General features: G+C 40.6%; 1 long non-coding RNA gene across 1 annotated transcript in view; it reads left to right on the top strand.

The window, feature by feature from the left end:
- Positions 1–83: 83 nt before the first annotated feature.
- LOC104980453 overlaps positions 84–2,236 on the top strand; it is a 5,142-nt gene continuing 2,989 nt past the window's right edge. The window contains exon 1 of the long non-coding RNA XR_824260.1: positions 84–199. This is a non-coding gene — a long non-coding RNA (uncharacterized LOC104980453). The remainder of the gene's footprint in view (positions 200–2,236) is intronic.

The following is a 2,236-nucleotide window of genomic DNA, read 5'->3' on the forward strand; positions in this document are numbered from 1 at the left end:
GACACGGAGCCGGAAGCTGCGCGTGCGCAGCTATCCCAGATCGCCGCGCGCGGGACATAGTCCCTCCTTCTTTTCCGGATCAAGAAGAGCAGGAGTGGAGTGACGGATACTCGTATCTCATCGCAATACAGGCGTGGAGGCGGTCCACCTGCGTCCGTACGAATCAGTCGGAACTCTGCCTGTTTTTGATGCGAACGAAGTAAGGTCTTCTCTGCAAGTTTCTAGCTCCTACTCAGGTTCCAGGAATTTCTCACGTCCCACCATTACAGCACCCTTCTTTTGAAATGTGGCCTTTACCCTCCGCCCCCTTATAGCATTATGAGCAATGCACAATTCCAGGCCAGATGTGAGTTACCAAGATGAATCAGACATCAACTTCAGAGCCTGTCATTAAGGATCTGAGTCTGATAAAGGCAATAAAACGTTATTAACTGTAGTAGTAATAGCAAGAGATACCAGTTTGAGCACCTACAATGCACCACACGTTTCGTAAACAGTACCACTTCCAATCGTTTGGTTTCAGCTTCAATGAAGAAAATGATAAATGCCATTAGAGAGATACAGCTCAAGTGCCTTGGGGGTGTAGAAGAGGAAACTTGGGCTGAGAGAGAAGAGGAGGGAGAACCTGGCCTTGAGATTGTCCTTGATATTCAGAGAGGAAGGGATCAGGGTAATAGCGCTGCAGTCACTATCTGCAAAGAGCAGAATGGAGCATAGAAGATGCTGACTCCTCCTCCTTACCTTCAGAAGAGACCATGGAGCAAAGAGTGACAAAGGAATTGGTATCCTCATGGAAAGAAAAGAGAAGAGTGTTTAAGATTTTGTACACACATGAAAGTAGCTAGAGGAGAGCTAAATCTAGGTCACTTTGTGGATCATAGCTATACATTTCAATTAAACACCGTGTGGCAAATATGATGAGAGGCTCTCAATATTTATTCCAACCACTTAAACTTGCTTTTCTAAACTACAGAGGCTGGAAAGCAAAGCACACACTTCCCAACTTCCTTTGCAGTTGGGAGTGGCAGTAAGACAAAGTTCTGGCCAATAAGATATAGGTAGAAGTCTCAAGGAAGAACTTCCTTTTCAGAATAAAAAGGAACTCTTGGGAGAAGTTTGTGAGCTTCACCCTTCCCCTAATTCATGCTTGAAACTGAGGCACAACACCTGGAGGTACTGTGGTCATCTTGGCACCGCGAGGAGGATTGTGCTAGGGAATGTGAAACAGAAGAACAAAAGAAGACTGGTTTAGGACATACTCAAGCAGCTGCACAAACCCTGGACTGCCTTCCTGTTTTATGGGGGAGTCAATGGGGGGCAGGGGGAGATTCTTCTTTAGATCACAATTTTTTTTAGTTATCTCTTACTTTCAATCAGACTCATTCCTAACATAAGAAATATGGAAGTCCTGTAATATAACAGACAGGTAAGGGGCTAATAATGGAGGTGACAAATTAGAAGAGCGACGGATGATAGAAACTGGGAAAATGACAGACACAGACGACTGGGAACCTGTCAGAGCTTTTAGGGAGATGATGAAAAATAATCTGTCTCCTACCTGGTGACTTTAATTCATTCCTGCAAATTCTGCCTTTAAGTGAAAAGCTGATAAATGAAAAACATTATATTTCCATTAATTTTGATGGGAAAAAATATGTTTAATTCCAACTCGAGACACCTAAATATTTTAAACAAAAAATATAGCAATGAAACAATGCAAACAAAAATCATAAGCAATAAATAATCTTAAGAATATGATTTCTACATAAAATGTAAGGTATAGGGACTAATATGACTTTTACATAAAATGTAAGGTATAAGGACTAATACACTGACCAAGAAGATACGATTTAGTATTAGGTGGGGGCAGGGGAGGGAGGAAAGATGCACATGAGTCATTCTTTAAAGATGATATTTCTGCACCTTTTCATTATCAGTTTCTAAAAAAAACTTTGAGGGTTTCTCTTAAACCAACATAAAAATAAAATTATAACACACACAAAGCACCTTGAGGGAAAATGAAGACTAAATATCAGAACACTTGGAAATGGGGAAAAGTATGCATACACAATAGACTGAAGAGACGTGAAATGCTATATAGGAAAAAATTTGGATTCTCCAAAATAGATTGGTTCTCCGTTGTAAATTCTAACTATAAAAGTAGAATAAAGTGGGGAATTATTGTCTGAAACTGAAATGGAACAGTAACATCAACTTTCCTGGCAGACTTTTTTCC

The sequence above is a fragment of the Bison bison genome, unplaced genomic scaffold, assembly GCF_000754665.1.
Source record: "Bison bison bison isolate TAMUID 2011002044 unplaced genomic scaffold, Bison_UMD1.0 scf7180017864500, whole genome shotgun sequence".
Taxonomy (NCBI): Eukaryota; Metazoa; Chordata; class Mammalia; order Artiodactyla; family Bovidae; genus Bison; species Bison bison.